Source organism: Diabrotica virgifera, chromosome 6 (assembly GCF_917563875.1).
Source record: "Diabrotica virgifera virgifera chromosome 6, PGI_DIABVI_V3a".
NCBI classification, from domain to species: Eukaryota; Metazoa; Arthropoda; class Insecta; order Coleoptera; family Chrysomelidae; genus Diabrotica; species Diabrotica virgifera.
In genome coordinates, this window is record NC_065448.1 from 242,589,423 (window position 1) to 242,609,727 (window position 20,305).

The window sequence follows — 20,305 nt, forward strand, 5'->3', positions numbered from 1 at the left end:
CACCTTCATCGGCCTTATAGCCTTCATCGGAGTAAATGCTAAAATTGGGCACCATTTACTTCCTGGCAGTAAGCTAATCGATGGTAAACAGATTCGACGGAATTGTTTAAGTATTCTGTAGACATTTGGTCAGCTACATAAATTATTTTTTGACGCAAATTATCTAAATTTTTAAATTTTGATGCTCCGTTTCATAAACCCGATTTTTTAAATAACCCCGTAAGAAAAAATCAAGTGGAGTTAAAGCTGGTGACCTAGCGGGCCATTAGATTAGATCTCTTCGTCCAATGCAACGATCAGGAAAATGTCGGTCTAAATAATTACGGACGTTCTGTTCGTAGTGAGGTGTAGCACCATATTACTGAAACCAAACGGGCCACAAGTTATTGCCCGCAACCTCCATTATTGCTGAAACTATTCTATTACTAAGCATGTTTTTATATTTTGGAGAAGTAAGATTACCATCGATGTAGAATCAAACTTTTAATTACTGTGGATATTGCCTTTGACTCTCTCGCATCCAATGAGGATTTTCGTCTGTCCAATACCTGCAATTATGTCGATTACAAGTACCATTCAATTGAAAACTTGATACAACTAAGACTACAATGTTCTGAAGAAAGTCTGGATCTTGATCTATTCTAAGCATCATCTCCTCACAAAATTGTAAACGCCACCGGTCGAGATCATCTTTCATACAATACATCAGTTTCATACAGTATTTTATCTACGATAAACAACTAAAAAAACTGTAACTCTTCGTCACTGGAATTCATTTCTATTCTACAATTTTTAGAACTTTGACATTTAAAAATTCTAACAAGATTTGCTTACAAACACAAATAATAAGAAGTAATTTTAAGGATTTTATTATTCGAATTTAAACGATGATATTTTATATTTTCATTTGGAAAAAGAAAAATACATACTATTATTGTTAAGCTTGTATTTCACAAATCTTATTTTTCATGATAACAAAACCATCCATCAAGAATTAAACAATATCACAATATTGCACTAATATAAATATGTTAATTATTTCATTTGTTTTAATTTCTTTCTCGAAAAAATTGATTTCCTCTTAATTATACACTCGGCTACGGGAGGGGATGGAAATTTTTATGGCACTGAATGCACAATCCAAATCTGCATTAAAATGGGGTTTCCATACCTATTACCTATAAGATTTCAAAATTGCCCTTTGCCCCATCCCCAGTGGATAGAAGTGTTTAGTGTTATTCGGTAGACTTTAAAAAAATGTTGAATACGTGTTTTTCAGTTTTTAGACCCGATGTAATAGACACCGCACACATCTCATGGAAAATATAATGTCACTTAAATTCCGCCAACTCTGAATTTTGATTAATAACGGCGTATATTGAGATTAAAGTTTTATTTTTGAAGTCTATAAAATTTTCATTCATAAATACAGTCTAGTCTAGTCGCTATTGAAAACAGCTTAACCCGTCAGTGGTCGCTATATGAGATTTTCTCTCACGGTTTCAGAAAATTGCGCACAACTTTTTTTCTGGGAAATTATACGCGCTGTAGTTCCTTCTAGTCTCCTAACTATCCTCCCTTGACAATCTAATAGACTCGTCCGCTCAGATAGTGACTCAGTTTACTTAGTATCACCATATTGTTGAGTCAGTGCGCTTGATGTGAGAGATTCTCTCATCAAGCGACCACCGGCGTCACCAACTGTGTATAAAAATTAATTTTATTTTTCCCCTTAAAACCTAAAATAATATCCTTTTATGATGTACTAAAAGGCGCCGTGGATGTGGTCGATGATATGAAAATCGTATATTCTGTTTCACGGGTTAGATGTAGATGGTCACTTACCATATATTTTTCAATGTTAAATTTTGGCGGCATCAATAGTCACAATAATAAAGCAGAAAAACGTCGTGTTTTTTTAAAGCAAACCCACATAACAATTTCATGTTCTTAGTAGATTCATAGAACATACTTTTCAGAAAAAGTATATACTTAGAATATGCGTAATTACCATTGCGAATGTGCAGAGCATATACTGAGTATATACTACATTACAGTACTTAAACGTTCTATGTATATACTTAGAATGTACTACCGCACTTTTTTTCAGTATATACCAAGAACATACTTTTTAGAAGATTCTAAGGAGGTGCTATAAACCTTCTATTTATATACTTAGAATGTACTATCGCACATATTTTTAGTATATGGGAAGAATATTCCAAGGAAGTGCTATATACCTTCTAGTTATATACTTAGAATGTACTATCGCACATGTTTTTAGTAGGTATATGGGAAGAATATTCCAAGGAAGTGCTATATACCTTCTATGTATATACTTAAAATGTACTATCGCACATATTTTTAGTATATGGGAAGAATATTCCAAGGATGTGCTGTATTTCTCAGAAGTATGTTTTCAACATCACCCAATCTCATCCTATATAGGTTCTACCAAAGAATACTAACACACCCACTGGGTGTGTTAGTATTCTTTGGTTCTACTAATATATTACATTTACATATTCTAATTGCATATGAGAATGTAGCTATTACATTCTACAATATTACGTAAAAAGTAAGTATAAAATATATAAACTTTAGTTAGTTATATAGGTACCTATGTATAATAAATATTATATGGGTAAGTAGCCTATATATAAAATATAAGTAATATATTTAGTTATTATTTGCACATCAAAATAAAGATGCTGCTTATATAATTATATAATAGCCAAATATATATAATATGTATGTAAATTACTAAAATTTATAGATATCTATATACATTATACATACTTTTACTTACTAGGTATTTAGGAAATATTGAAGTACCAATATGAATTTATTATTTTCAAACTGCTTTTTATGTTTTAGTCCTTGTAGCTAGAAATACTTCGTCCTACCTTACAGTGTAGACATAAATGCATAGCCATAGCTGTACTTGTACTGCAAACTATTTTCATATTTTGCTCTTTTGTTACCTACCCCCTTCCCTTGTGCAGGTATAAAATGCAATGCAAGGGTCAGAATGACAATGAATGGCCGTTTCCGGATTCCCGAAAATTATAGGTAAAAATACTTATGGTATGATATATAAACTCAAATCAAAATGGTATATTCATTTCAACTGAAAACGAAACGAGAATTTCTCATTTTTCTTCAATAGAATTAAGTTTTAAACTTTTTACCATACAATTAAAACGGTTTAAAAAAAATGAATTAGATAGTTCAGTAGTACCTACCAAAATACATAAATTTTATTAATTATTCTTAACGCGAAGTTGATAATCTATAGGCTAACATTATTCTTCTCCCTATAGGTACATACAGTATATTCTTTTTAAGATATTTTAAAAGTATATACAAGTATGTGTTAAGCATATACTTTTGCATATACTTACGCATATACTAAGAATATTCGATTAAGGTATATTCTAAGAATAAACTTTTACGAACATTCCGAGATACTACGTACCCGAATGTGCTCAGTATATTCGGTGCAAGAATATTCTTTGAGGCACATGCAAAGAACATGAAATTTAGAATGTTTTTTATGGTACATGCTATGCTTGTACTACGCATATACTAAAAAGGATATACTTCGACGAATGTTGGTAGGATATGCTTAGAACATGATGCGAACATCATTGTTATGTGGGAATGGATTTATCGTTGATGAAACCTCATCTTTTTTGTAAAATTTTGTAAAGAAAGGCAAAAGTTGGATATGTGAGGGAAAATCTCACCCGCGACCACTCGCGTAACAACCTACCTAGCGACCAATGCCGGGTTAACCGAGCGAGAGCTAATTAGTAGCTTTTTAGTTAGCAAATTAGTAGTTTTTTACGTTTTTCGTCAATATTTCTAAAACTATGCGGTTTAGCGTAAATAATGTTAAAGGCGGTTCGCCAAACTCAGACACAACTGGCTAGTGATTTTAAAGGCAATTTTGCCAATTTGCTAAAATTGGCAAAAAAATAATTACTAAATAGTTAATAATTACTAAACAGTTAGTAATTTTGCAAATTTTCGCAAAATTGGCCAAGAACAAAAAAATTACCGACTAAAATCACTAGCCAGTTGCGTCTTATTTTAGCGAAACGACTGTATACAAAAATGTTCTACATCAAATTTTAAACAAAAAAGGTCCTATTCATAATCCTCCTAAAAATAACGGCTCCAAAGTTACGGAGGTGGTATAGTATAATTGGTCCAAAAAAGAGCTAAACCCGTTATCAAAAATAAAAGTTTTCCTCCAACACCAAATTGTTCTATATGGTCCACATATTGTTCAGTAAAAAGTTACACCATTTTGAGCGTCGAGTCTGGGTGGGAGAGGGAGGGAAGAAGTTGGTAAATTAGTAGTTTTTTACGTTTTTCGTCAATATTTCTAAACCTAAGCGGTTTAGTGTAAATAATATTGTATACAAAAATGTTCTATATTAAATTTGAAACGAAAATTTTACTGTTGGAAAGATATCCATGCGACATTGTCCATAGAAAGTTCAGAGTAGGTTTCTTCGTAGGTACCAGATATTTATATGTCTTAGGCCTGTAGAAGCCTCGTGAAGATGACGAGGTTGACGTTCCTTCAAGGGCTTAACATACCACTGGCCATTGAAATAGCAAATTATATTTAGAAAACACAATCCGGTTAAAAAAAATTAGTTTCCTCAGTAATAATATTATAATTTGCCCAAAAAATATAAAAGATATACATAATGGAAAACCTCCATTTTGCACCCTCCGTAACTCCGGAACCTTTGATTTTAGAACAATAATCATGCATAGGACCTTTTTCGTTTCAAATTTAATGTAGAACATTTTTGTATATAATCTTGTTCACGCTAAACCGCTTACGTTTAGAAATATTGACAAAAAACGTAAAAAAACCAATAATTTACCGACTTCTCCCCTCCCTCTTCCCCCAAACCCGATGCTCAAAATGTTGTAACCTTTTACTGAACAATATTTGGACCATAATATAGAACAATTTGGTGTTCGAGGAAAACTTTTATTTTGAATGACGGGGTTAGGTCTTTATTTGGATCAATTGGACCCAGTTATGCAACAAGGAACCAACTAACATTTTTTCGAAAATGGAGTTATTGGTTCCTATAGACTGTAAATAATATTATTCAAGTTCTGCAATAACGATCCAAACGTTCTGGCGCGCCAGCACCATCTAGTGGACGATAGAACCATATTGCAGATTAATAAATTCGGTTATACAGGTTTTCCATTTCGAACCAAGTAACTTTGGTTCCTTGTTGCAGGTATCAATCTGTAACATGCAACAGCTGGTTCCATGTTGTAGATTTATTTCAGTTAAATTTCAGTAGGTTCCAGATTATCATTGGGAATCAATAATTTGTGAAAATGTTACCTAACCAAAATAAATTTGGTTAGGTTAAACCAAAAACTCTCTGATTGAACTAGAATATGGTGCGGCTGTATTTTCGTTTTTCAACGAAATTGAAAATGGTTATTCATTTTTGATTTACATGTTTACTCTCATTGGAGTACGAAGGGAACCATTCTCGTTGGAACTTTACCGCGCTGAGCAGATGGGACGTGAATTATAAATTGTAAAATTCCCTCATCTTCCTTAGTCTCAGCATCCGTATGGCTTGCAAATTGTAGAAGCCTCTGAGGTGTAACCAGAGAAGGTTCCCATTGTTTTCCGTGTGGTGGGATGTAGAGTAACATTATGTTATTCTATATGCCATTAGAGTGAAAACTTAGTCTTTTAAAAAAAATCTACTTTTAACTTATGGCTCGAAGGAGAGGCAGGCCGCGGAGCTCAAGAAGTGGGGTCTTGTCTAAGAAAATATATTATTTATCAGTAATGTTAGCGATAAAGTTGAGCACATTATTCTGTGGAGCGACTTTTGCGGAGGTCAAAACAGGAATATTAAAATCGTACTTCTATTAAAATGTCTTCTAGAGGAATCACAGCATTTAAAGACTATTAGGCTGAGATTTTTAGTTCCAGGTCACACGTTTCTTCCAAATGATAGTGATTTTGGAGATGTTGAATGTGCTCTTAAAAAGCAACAAAATATAATAATATTTTCACCTGGCGAATATTGCAAGATAATGAAAAGTTGTAGGCAAAAACGACCGATTAATGTAAATATCATAACACAGGAAGATTTTTTGAGAACCGCAAAACTAGGAAAAAGAATCACCAACAGAAAAAAAGTAAATGCAACCAAACAATAAGTTGGTTAAAAACTAAAGAAATTAAATTATGTAAGGAAAAGCCTTATAGCATAATTTTTAAAACGACGTATCAAGACCAGGACGATTATACAGAAGTAAGCATAAAAAAGGGAACAGGAAGAGAACCTTCAACTGGGCCACAGTTTGCTATATATTTAGAACCATTGTGGCCTAAAGGAAAGCCAGTTTCAGATGCAAAACTTAAAGATATACAAAGTTATCTGCATTTAATCCCCTTAAGTTACCACTATTTTTATAAAAATCTTATAGCAGATAGTACTATAGTCGAGGATATAGACGGATTTGGCGAAAATCCAGATTTCGAACCAGATGCAGACTGTTAATGTTATATTTAGCAACATATAGACGGATTTAGCGGAAATCCAGATTTCGAACCAGATGCAGACTTTTAATGTTATATTTAGCAACAAAGAACCACGTGATTTTTGTCTACCTTAGGAGTTAATTTTTTAGTTGTTAATTTGATTATAGCATTAATACCCATAAGTTTTAATAAACGTGTTTACTTTTGTGTCGTTTCTTATTATTTTTGTATCCAAATAATTTCATCAAACATATAAAACGTTTTTCTTGATTTTCTCAAAACTATGTTAATGTCAGTTGGTTCCTTGTTGCATAACTGGGTCCAATTATACTATAACTATACTACCCCCGTAACTTTTTAACCGCACGTTTTGGAAGGATTATGAGTAGGATCTTTTTTGTTTAAAATTCAATGTAGGACATTTTTGTATAGAACATTCTTCAGGCTAAACCACATAGTTATAGAAATAATAACGAAAAACTACTAATTTACCGACTTCTCCCCCTACCTCCCCCCCAAACCCGACGCTCAAAATGGTGTAATGGTGTAAATTCTACTGAACATTATGTGGATTATATACAACAATTTGGTGTTGGAGGAAAACTTTCACTTTGGATGTCTGGGTTATGCGTTTTTTGGATCAATTGTATCATACTACATTGTAGTTTCCATAAGATGTGTGCGGTGTTGCGAAATATTCGACCGTCCAGCTACTTTTGATACACCCTATATATTGTGGTAGGTAATAATATAGTAATTAGTGCAAGTATTAATTTTATAGTATAAAATATTAAATGTGGTGTACCTACCTATACATTTTCTTCTTTAGGATAAAACTGACACATCTTATGAAATTTGAAGTGCCAACTGCATATTAAACTACAACTACAAGAGCCAACCTGTTTCAATTTTAAGTGAAGCCAATTAACTATACATGTCTAGTAATAAAGCAACTATTCCCTTATTACAAAATTGGGGTCTAAGAAAGGGAGAACGTCTTAATTTAGTTTCTGGATTCATATATGAGGTTCAATTATTTTAACGAGGTGTATCGCCACGGTTCCCCTAATTTTGAGGGGCGAATCCCTACGACTGTCATATATCGTTCAAAAGGGTGCTACCAACTGATAATTGAGTTATGGGACTACTTAAGACGAAAAGCCTTATTGTGTTATACGTGGTTGTTCAAATTATAGCATTTCTGGAACGCCATATTATAAATAATTTCAATGGCTAATGATAATGCTAGTGCGATAAAGTACGATGAACATGAATGGAATATTATAGCACATTCCGTTCTAAACCGTAGTAACTCAAAATATTTCGATCTCCTTTTACAGGAGAGCGAAAACAAAATATTTGATTTGAGTATTTCCTAATATATATGTACTATTTTTATTAAAATATGTAGTATATTTTATTTTAGATAGTATATATACATTTAATTTTGTATAAATATATCAATAATATATATCTAATATTATATCAATATTTTATCTGTTACAACTGATATAGAGTAAGATAGAAAAAATATTTGTTAAAAGAAAATAACAACTAAAAAACGTAATTTCGATTCGAAAAAATACAGTTTTTCTTTAAAAATTTTGATTTACATACACACACCGGCAAAATTAGCCGAACACGTTAAAAATGGGACATGTTTGATGTCTCGTATTTCATAAACCAGTGGTACGATTTGAGTGATTCTTTTAGTATGTTATAGCCTTATTATTTAAGAATATCGTTGTAATAATATTGTTGCTATACAGGTAAATACCATTTTATACCGGGTGTACCAATCATACTGTGTTTTTTTCTTAAAGTTTGGAACAACCTGTGGAATATTCTAGCATATGTAAAATATTAGAATTAATACTCGATTGTAGACTTAGGCTTGCTTAACATTTTCCTTTTCGATTCATTTACTTATGTGAGATAATAAAAAAGTTATGTGCCTTAACAACTATCCATGTTTTTCATCAATAAATCCTCATAGTAGGGGAGGAAAGTATACTAAATTTGCAGTTACTCGAGCGTTATGGGGACCTATTGGATTGTGAAGAGTATGTGCTAAAATCAGAAAAAGGTTAAGTTAAGTTTTCCATAAAGTGGGGGCTTTTCATTTTTTAATTTTATTTTCCATTTGAAACAATCATTTTTCTCCGATTATAGCGCTATCTATCCATAATTCGAAAAAATATGTCGAATAAAAGTTGCTTATTTTTACGTAAAGAATCCAAATTTGCAATAAAAATTGGGGGCTCCTATTTAAGATTTTAAATTAAATCCCCCACCCCACCTCCGTGGGGCTGGTGACACCCCACGGAGAGGGGTGGGGGGTAAATTAAAAATTATAAATACGAACCCTGCGATATTTTGCGAAATGAACATCAGATCGTAAAACTGCAAAATACACCTATTCAATATTTTTCAAAAATCTACCGAATGGCACCAAACACGATCCCCCACGGAGGTGGGGTGGGGGTTACATTAAAATATTAAATAGGAGCCCCCAATTTTTATTGCAGATTTGGATCCTTGACGTAAAAATAAGCAACTTTTATTCGCAACATTTTTTCCTATTATGGATAAATGGCGCTATAATCGGAAAAAAAACGATTGTTGGAAATGGAAAATTAAATTGAAAAATGGAGAGTCCCACACTTTATGGAAAACTTAACTTAACTTTTTTTGGTTGTAGCACCCACTCTTCACAATCTACTCCAGGTCCCAAGAACGCTCGAGTAATTGCAAATTTAGCATACTTTTCTCCCCTACTATGAGGATTTATTGATAAAAAACATGGTTAGTTGTTAAAGCACATAACTTTTTTATTTTCCAACATAAGCAAATGAATCAAAAAAGAAAATGTTAAGAAAGCATAATTCTACAATCGAGTTTTAATTTTAATATTTTATATATGCTGGAATATTCCACAGGGTGTTCCGAACTTTCAGAAAAAAACACAGTATGCTTGTTACACCCGGTATAAAATGACATTTACCTGTCTAGCAACAATATTATTACACCGATATTCTTAAATAATAAGGCTATAACATACTAAAAGAATCACTCAAATCGGACCACTGGTTTATGAAATACGAGACATCAAACATGTCCCATTTTTAACGTGTTCGGCTAATTTTGCCGGTGTGTGTATAATACTACACTTTTTTGCCGAAAGAAACATTATAGTCTAAGAGCTAGAGCCGAAAAATCATAGTCATAAGTAATATGGAGTTTGGCATGTGAAATGTGTTTATTGTATATTAATAATTATGACCCCTTTCAGGCTGACCCTTCAGTGGATACAGAAAGTAGCAATAAGGGATGGAAGGGGAAAGTTAGTGTGGTCTTTAAAGGTTTTCACCTCCTATTTTGTTAAACCTCCATCGATTTAGATGAAAAGTGGTTACTAGTTAGAGCATACCTCAAGAAATAAAAATGCTTTGGTGCCTTTTTTTCACTTTTACTCTGGGGGTGGATACCACCCCTTCTCGGGAATGAAAACTATTTTATTAAAAATAACCCCACAAATTTATAGAGGGACAAATTATAAGTAAAATTTGTTATATCATGTTATTAAAATAAATCAATACTTTTCGAGTTATTAAAGATCAAAGATTTGTCTGTTTAAGAGCACATGCGTGAAGTTACGGATGATAAAAAGAACATATTAATTAATTGTATGTTACTAAAATATTATTTTTATATTATTTCGATATTATAAATTTAGCAAAAGTGTATTCGAATATGTCAAATGTACCCATTAATTGGAGACCCACAGATTCTGGACATATTCAGTTTATATTGATAGAAAAAATTTAATGAAATATCGAAATAATATAAAAATTATATTTTACCAACATACAATTAATTAAAATGTTCTTTTTATCATCCGTAACTTCACGCATTTGATCTTAAATAGACAAATCTTTGATCTTTAATAACTCAAAAATATTGATTTACTTTAATAACATGATATAACAAATTTTACTTAAAATTTGTCCCTCTATCGATTTGTGGGGTTATTTTTAATAAAATAGGTTTCACCCGCAGGAAGGGGTTGTATCCACCACCAGGGTAAAAGTGCAAGTTTACACCAAATCAGTTTTGTTTCTTAAGGTATGATCTAACTATTCACCAATTTTCATGCAAATCGATGGAGGTTTAACAAAACAGGAGGTGAAAACCTTTAATGACTGCACTAACTTTCCTCTTTCATCCCTTATTGCTACTTCCTGTATCCACTGAGGTGTCAGAATGAAAGGGGTCATAATTGTCAATATACAATGGACACATTTCACAGGAAAAACTCCATATTACTTATGACGATGATTTTTCGGCTCTAGCTCTCCGTCTATTAAGGGCCGGTTGTTCGAACGCTAATTAAAAATGATCATTATCAAATATTTAATTACTGTCACCAACTGTCAATATCAACTTCTTTGGGTTGCTGAACACATAATTATGGATTACAATAATTATGAAATTATTTAATAAATTATGTTAATAATTCTTATGTTAATTGATTAACTAATCTCATAATTATTATAATCAATTATTTTTTCAACAACCCAATCAAAGTTGACATTGACAGTTGGTGACAGTAATTAAATATTTGATAGTGATCATTGTTGATTAGCGTTCGAACAACCGGCCCTAAAACACATTGGTGTTATATGGTCGCCTTTTGAATGACTCCTTTTTTAATACGCTGTTCAACGTATTTATTTTTATATTTCTTTATTTGAATCTTTTATTATTTCAATATTTATTTCTAGTGCAGATATACGAAGGAGATGCAAGGTGGACAACATTAATAACTGGGTGAAAAGCAGAAGAGTAGAATGGAACTACCACATAAGCCGAATGACAACAAAGAGAGTAGTAAGTCGAAACAAGAGCAGTCTTATTTTAGTTAGTTTAGAAAGCGCCAAAAGTCCTCTAAATAGTTTTAACTTTTGTTAGAGTTTCTTCAGAGAGCACATTGTTGACTAAGAGTGTTAACCTGCTACATTAACTCCGTTAACTCCATTTTTCACTGTTAGTGATATTGGGCTGGTTTCTTGGTCTGTGTACCTTCATAGAACATCCCACAAACCTGCCGACACCAATGTAGTTTAGAAATAACTATGTATCTCTAAACTACATTGGACCCAGCGGGCTTGTGGATCCAGCGGGCTTGTGGGGCAGTGAATGAAGGTATACAGACCCAGAAACCAGCTCAATATCACTCACAGTGAAAAATATAATTATTGATTCTCTTTAAACCACCTGATCGAGGCTGACGGCCAGAATTTTGGTGGTTCAGAGAGAATCAAATAATATGTGCTCTCTGAAGAAACTCTAATAAGAGTTGAAACTAGTTAGAGAAATTTTGGCGCTCTCTGAACTAACTAAATTAAGACTGCTCTTGTTTCGATCAGCAACGAAATGATTTATTTATTGAAGTTATACTTCTTTAGGCGCGATTGAGATTGAGGGTGAATTTATTGTTGATCTGCGCGCACGCGTACACCGACAGTATGGTATTGTATTAGTCGTTATGAGGGCTCTGATTGGATGTTGAAATGATCTGTCAATAATAAATAATTGTTCAATATGGAGGTAAACAAATGTTGTATAATATATTAGTTTTATTGTTGTGAGGACAGAAACAAAAAAGTTTTATAACTGTAGTGACTTTTAAATAGTTTTTAAAAGCAATAGGTACGTAATAATTATTGTTAAATGTATCAGTATCCTAATAAAAAATTCCATAGGTAGGTACCTATACCTATTTTAACCTACCAAAATACATAGTATCTATGATTAGTATGTAGGTAATACTTTTATTTACATAATTTGATTACCATCAAAAATTCTATCAATATTCACCTAATATATTGTTGTCTTACTCTATGTTTTGTTGTATTTTTTCAATTCGAAATCATTTCAATTCAAAATCAAAATAATTTGATTTAATTCAAAATGTCAAAAGTTTAATCCGTTTAGTTAGTCGATCTTCGCAAATAATGACGCATTGCCTCCGTGGCGAAGCGTTCATGGCCAATTAATCCCAATACCAACCGCGCTGATAAAAGCTGGTTCGAATCCCAATGGAAACTTTTATTTTTTTATTTTTGTTTATACATTTTATGATTGTAAGTATATTTATTATATAATTTTATTCTCAGAAAATACGTATTTAGTTAAAAAAAATTCTGACAATTAATGTTCAGAAATCATTTGTGGAATTATTAATGTGTTTCTGTGTGTTTTATTCTTGTATTTTTTTAATTTTTGGCACTGTTTTAATAAAAATATTTGAGAAGTAGTAAGTATAAATCAGTTTAATATTTAAATAAAATACAAATAAAAAGTATATATTAATTTCGTTTAAATTATAATTAGTATGGTATAGTTAGACCCAAACCCAGACATCCAAAGTGAAAGTTATCCTCCAACACCAAATTGTTCTATATGGTCCACATAATGTTCAGAAAAAAGTCACACCATTTTGAGCGTCGGGTTTGGTGGGGAGAGGGGGGAGAAATCTGCAAATTCGTAGTTTTTTACGTTTTTCGTCAATATTTCTAAAACTAAGCGGTTTAGCATGAACAACCCTTTACACAAAATTGTTCTACATTAAATTTGAAATAAAAAAAGGCCCTATGCATAACCCTTCTAAAATGAACGGTTCCAAAGTTACGGAGGTAGTATAGTATAATTGGTCCAAAAAAAGGCCTAACCCAGACATCCAAAGTAAAAGTTTTCCTTCAACACCAAATTGTTCTATATGGTTCACATATTGTTCAGTAAAAAGTTACACCATTTTGAGCGTCCGGTTTGGGGGGGAGATGGGGGGGAAGTCGGTAAATTAGTGGTTTTTTTAGGTTTTTCGTCAATATTTCTAAAACTATGCTTTAGCGTAAGGAATGTCCTATAGAAAAATGTTCTACATAAAATTTAAAACAAAAAAGGTTCTATACATAATTGTTACAAAATCGACGGTTCCAGAGTTACGGAGGGTGAAAAGTGGAGGATTTCGATACTTTTTATATTTACCGATTTCTCCTCCCTCTCCCCCCCAAACCCGACACTCGAAATGGTGTGACTTTCTTTTGAACATTATGTGGACCATATAGAACAATTTGGTGTTGGAGGATAACTTTCACTTTGGATGTCTGGGTTTTTGGTATAGTTATAATATCATAAATATTGCCCAAAAAATATAAAAATTATCGAAAACCTCGACTTTTCACCCTCCATAACTCTGGATCCGTTGATTCTATAACAATTATGTATAGAACATTTTTTGTTTTAAATTTCATGTAGAACATTTTTGTATATAACATTGTTTACGCTAAAGCATAGTTTTAGAAATATTGACGAAAAACTAAAAAAAAACTACTAATTTACCGGCTTCTCTCCCATCTCCCTCCCAAACCGGACACTCAAAATGGTGTAACTTTTTACTCAACAATATGTGGACCATATAGAACATTTTGGTGTGGGAGGAAAACTTTTACTTTGGATGTTTGGGTTAGGCGTTTTTTTGGACCAGTTATACTATACTACCTCCGTAACTTTGGAACCATTCATTTTAGAAAGATTATGCATAGGGCCTTTTTTATTTCAAATTTAATGTAGAACAATTTTGTATAAAGGGTTGTTCATGCTAAACCGCATAGTTTTAGAAATATTGGCGAAAAACTTAAAAAGCTACGAATTTACCGATTTCTCCCCCCTCTCCCCCCCAAACCCGACGCTCAAAATGGTGTGACTTTTTTCTGGACATTGTGTGGACCATATAGAACAATTTGGTGTTGAAGGATAACTTTCACTTTAGATGTCTGGGTTATGCCAGCTTTTGGATCAACTATACTATACTAAATAGAAGTATAACTTCTTACGTGCGTACAAAGTACACACACATTCTTTTTATTTTTATTAGTTTTACCCCTTTTCTGAGTTTTGGGTGGTATTGGGAACTAATCTTTGTTGGAATTTTACCGTGCTAAACAGCCGGGTAGTGAGATGCAACTTGATAGTGTAACCAGAAAATTAGTTCTAATATTATTAATATTGAAAGTGAAAATTTCGTTAATAGTTAGTTAATAAATTTATTTCTTATAGTTTTAAGTTTAGAATGATAATTATGTTTCTTTTGTAATAAAAAAAAAAGATAAAATTGATAAGACCAATGTTTTTCCCAATTATACAGCGATTACTTGTTGTTTATTTTGTCCAGATTAGCCTGCCAGTATACTGGTATTCAGTATATAGTTAAAAACGAACATCTATAACCTGACTACCAGTATACTGACAGGCTAAGTAAACAAAAAAAAGAATGTGTGTGTACTTTGTACGCACGTAAGAAGTTATACTTCTATTATATGATTATATGATTATAAACGAAATTAATATACTTTTTATTTATATTTTATTTAAATATTAAATTAATTTATACTTACTACTTCTCAAACATTTTTATTAAAACAGTGCCAAAAAACACATTAAAAATGCCACAAATGATTTCTGAACATTAATTGTCGGAAAAATTTTTAACTAAATACGTATTTTCTGAAAATAAAATTATATAATAAATATACTTACAATCATAAAATGTATAAAAAAAAATAAAAAAATAAAAGTTTCTATTGGGATTCGAACCAACTTACCACGCGGCTGGTATTTGCGTTGTATTGGGATTCACCCGCATTAAAACTTCGCCACAGAGACAGCTTGTCATTATGTGCGAAGATCGTCTAACTAAACAGATTAACCTTTTGACATTTTTAACTTATGTAAATCAAATTATTTTGATTTTGAATTGAAATGATTTAGAATTGAAAAAATACAACAAAACATAGAGTAAGAAGACAATATATTAGGTGAATATTGATAGAAATTTTGATGGTTATCAAATTATGTAAATAAAAGTATTACATACTACTTATGTATTTTGGTAGGTTCAAGGTAGGTATCGGAGCCCGTATAACGACTAATAAATTTCGCAATCACTTGCGTCGTGCAAAGTGGCTATGTTCAAATATCATAACAAAATTTGATCAACTATTTATAAAACACTTACCAGTGAAAGATTCTTTAGCTTTGAATAAGCGAGATCTGCGGCACTCATACTAGGCACAGTTTGATGAGCTTTCACATTGGCATGCAACAATCATCTCTTCTATGTAAATAAGTCCAAAAATATAATATGAAAACTATTTAAAAAGGCAGTATAACCATTAACTAACTTTTTGTTTGTTGTTTCTCTTCCTACAAATTTTAAAACGCAACAAGCATACATTATAACCAAACCATGCACAGTCCCACAGCTGTGCCACAGCTGCCATATTGGATAATTTTTGTCATGTCATTTGAACATCCAATCAGAACAAAGTTATAATGCGCATGCGCCCGGTCGCTAGGTTTTCCCATATAAAATTTCACCGTCATTACGCCCGTAAAGAAGTATAACTTCAAAAAAAAATGTTTAAAAATCTACAGGGTGAGTCATAACTATAGGGACATAGACTAAGGACAGGTTATTTGGACCAAAATATGGCTATTGGGCCAAATATGCCTTAATAAAATGTTGCTGAGAAAAAAGATACAGGGTGTTCAAGTTAATTTTTGTTTTTGGTTTTTTGCTAATAGTTTCCCTGTATATTTATAAATTGCTATCAAAATTGGCACAGAGTCATAATCTTAGACAAGAAATAGTATTTTATCTACAATTTTACGTTTTGTCATAGAGGGCGCCACGTGGATCATTCCTGATGATCAAATTGAGTCTAAACTTTTTCTGATGAAACTTTTTAGTAATTTTTATTAGAAAATATGACGTAAATTTCATTTTTACGTAAAATTGGTACTCTTGTTTAAACATGATAATTTCAACCGTTTTCGATAAAAACGCAATTGAAGATTTCAGGAACTCAGAAGGGGATATCAAATACCAAACTAATAAACAAAGTTGCAACTGAAATGATTGTGACGAGGCATTTCAATCAAAAAAGTAATGATTACTTTTAAAAAATGCAACACTACACTACACTGTCGCATCAAAAATAATTTACTCTGAACAAATGACATTTACCAACAATTATTTGACAGTCCAAAGCATACTTTTCATAAATGAAATAATATTTGAAATCCTTTTTTAAGACTCTAAGCCGTTCGACTGCGTTTTTATCGAAAACGGTTGAAATTATCATGTTTAAACAAGAGTACCAATTTTACGTAAAAATGATGTTTACGTCATATTTTCTAATAAAAATTACTAAAAAGTTTCATCAGAAAAAGTTTAGACTCAATTTGATAATCAGGAATGATCCACGTGGCGCCCTCTATGACAAAACGTAAAATTGTAGATACAATACTATTTCTTGTCTAAGATTATGCCTCTGTGCCAATTTTGATAGCAATTTATAAATATACAGGGAAACTATTAGCAAAAAACGAAAAACAAAAATTAACTTTAACACCCTGTATCGTTTTTCTCAGTAACATTTTATTAAGGCATATTTGGCCCAATAGCCATATTTTGGTCCAAATAACCTGTCCCTAGTCTATGTCTCTATAGTTATGACTCACCCTGTATATACTAATAATCCATGTGTCCGAGTTTTAATCTAATATTCCTGTTTTTTACCTAAAACCCCATATCCGTTTTTGAGGAACGTCCAGTATCAATAGGTTAGGTGCGAATGTGTTAAGGACTACATCACAGAACGTTTCCGATTTTATTAAAAATCATCATCACTGTTATTTTTAAAACAGGTTGGATGCCAGCTGAGCCACCAAAGAAATACTAGGGCAAAAACCCTTTAAATGTTATATAGTTGCATTAAAGGTGCATGCTTGATTAAAACTCCATAGGATAAATATAGATAAAAAAGAATAATGCCCTTAGGTAAGCTATGGACCTTCCCAACACGTGGGATGTAAATGGTTTTCCGTTCTGTCTTTTATACTGCCAGAGACGGTATAAAAACAGGTTTTGCTTAATAGATTGGTAGGGATGGCGGTTTTTGACAAAACACCGGTTTTCGGTTATACCGTTTTTTTTGCTTACGGTTTAACCTGGCGGTTATAACCGGCCAATAAAAACCGGTTTTTGGAAAAACCAGTTTTCGGTTTTTTTTTAATCCAATAGGTTACAAAGTTACATTTACAATACACTTTAATTTGCGATACTCCCTCCATTCGACTCGATATGAACATGATCAAAATTAGTACTATCGAAAGAACATGTATTACTTTTAACACGTTTGTATATTTGTAGAATAGGTACATTTTAACTCATTTAATACTTCCTGTATGAGTGTATCGTTTTGAAAACGTGGCGAAATTCTTGGAGATTCGTATTCGTAATCAGTAATTCGATATTCATAGTCAGAGCATTATTTTTGGTAATCAGTCAGTCATTCAGAAATAGATGATGTTTGCGTCTAATTCAACCAGATCACTTCTTATGTAAATATTATGATTACAAATACCTTTTCAAGGAAATATTGTAATAAAACTTAATAGGTAATTGTTTCTGGTTGATGTAAGATTGCACTTTCAGTTTGCTTCTGTATTTTATAAAATAAAATAAAATTTGAATTATGGTTTTGTTTGGAATAATTACTTGAGAATAATAATTATGATTGGGATCCAAAATAATACCTAACCTAATCCTAATCACCGTAAAAACCTAATAACCGGTTTTTACTTTAAAAAGAAAAACCGGTTATAACCGGGACAAAAAAACAACCGGTAAAACCGGTTATTGCGAAGTAAAAAAACCTGTTTTAGGTTTAAACCGGTAGGTTTTCCCCATCCCAATAGATTGGCGTATTCCAGGCCCGGCCCCAGGGATGAGTGAACTGGGCGGCCGCCCAAGGCAGAAAAATTCAGGGGCGGAAAATTTTAGCGGAAAGCAAATTTTTGAAATTGAGGAAATAATAACTTATGTTTTTAATATTATAAAAAATCATTTTTATAATCAAGTATATTCAAATGGGAAATAAGCCACAATTTTACCTAAAAATGATTTTATTAACGTTTCGACGCCCAAGTCGATATGAGATATGAGACTCAAGTGTATAGAAAACCAACACACACCAACAGATATCTCAATTACAAATCAAATCATAACATCAACGTTAAAAAGGGAATCATTAAATCCTTATATGATAGAGCCAAAATTACTTGTTCTAACATTCAGTTGAAAATTCATTTTTAGAAGAAAAACAATTGTTAACATCTGTTTTATTAAAAAATGATTATCCCATATCGTTTATAAATAAGGAATTGTCAAGATTGGATCGAATGGAACAAAACAACTTAGAACGGGATCCTACAACATTCACAAGAAATAATACGAGGAAAATATCAATACCATATATAAAAGGACTATCCGAGAAACTTAAAACAATAGGAAATAAATTCAACATATCAACAACATTCAAAACAACAAACACATTGAGATCTATTCTATCTAAAACTAAACCTAACAGTGAACAAGAAAGAACAAAGAATTGTATTTATAAAATACCTTGTGAATGCGAACAATTTTATATAGGTGAAACGTCAAGACCATTAGACGTTAGAGTAAATGAACATCAGTCCTATATAAAAAATAGAGAATTTGATAGATCTCAAATATGTCAACACGCATGGGATAATGAACATAGAGTTCAGTGGAGAGATTCAAGTATAGTCCTAAAAGAAGCAGATAGTAAAAAGAGAAAAATCAAAGAAGCGGCTCTAATTATGCTAAATGAAACCAATTGTGTCGCAAATTCCTCGGTAGAATGCAGTAGGATGTGGTTACCCATATTAAAGGAGGAAGTCAATAGAAAGAAAATACCACAATTATTAAATCAGTAACATATCGAGTTAGTACATATTTAGTATTTTAGTATTATTTAAAATTTAAAATATCAAGTCAGAATTTGGTATTATTTTTGAGAATAAACTAAATGTAAACCCAAATACTTACGATGTCGGGATAGTATCACGAGGTTTTTCCTGGTTTTCCCTCGTGATTTACTATGGAATCTCTAACGCGAGAATTTCAGTGCCACCGTTGCATTTGGTTGTCTTTTTAAAGACAGATCACATGCTATGATTTTTTATGGCGGATATTCTTGAGTTGGGATTGATTTCATGTAATCGAATGAACTATCTTTTAGTAAAGTCGTCCCAGGAACGCAACTCATCAATATTAGCAATATCATTTTAAAGTCGTCTACTTTAAAATGTATAATACGTGTCTGAATTGCCGATATAAATGAGTCAGATTAAATAAATTATTAGAAGAATTTTTTACTAAGCAACAACATTTTTGTTTATTTAGTATTATTTTGTATTTTGACAACGACACCCGACTTGGGCGTCGAAACGTTAATAAAATCATTTTTAGGTAAAATTGTGGCTTATTTCCCATTTGAATATACTTGATTATAAAAAATCAATACTATGAAAAAGAGCGGCAAAAATGCAACTGTAAAAACGAGAATTAAGTAAGTGAAACAATAACAATTGCACGGTTCATTCGACGGAAAATCGACAACACCGTCTTCTTCCTCATCGCACAAGAACAGTAGGATTAGAACTAAACTAAATTCACTGAAATTCACTTAAAATTAACTTTACTGAAAATGGATGTACCTAATAATCATTATTAGAAACATATAGCGGATAGTATTAGATTGTAGTAGCGGATAGATACACTTATACGATCCCGGTGTAAGTCTGATCTATTTCAGG